Below are 218 nucleotides of genomic sequence, written 5' to 3'. Positions count from 1 at the left end.
AATGTTCGTCGCAAACTAAATCGCACTGAGCATATTCCTCCCTATCACAGCGCATTTTGCCGCAAAAACGCGTCCATATCATAGACTTAAAAATTTTAAAATGCCCAAGCGGGAACCCCAACAAGGTGCGCAGTCATATTTATATCGTAAAAAAAAGTACTTTTAAGTAAAAAAAATACTAAAAGAAAAACAGATGTATACTGTTTCCCTTCAGAATG

Source organism: Penaeus monodon, chromosome 20 (assembly GCF_015228065.2).
Source record: "Penaeus monodon isolate SGIC_2016 chromosome 20, NSTDA_Pmon_1, whole genome shotgun sequence".
Classification (NCBI taxonomy): Eukaryota; Metazoa; Arthropoda; class Malacostraca; order Decapoda; family Penaeidae; genus Penaeus; species Penaeus monodon.
This window is presented reverse-complemented; position numbering follows the sequence as displayed.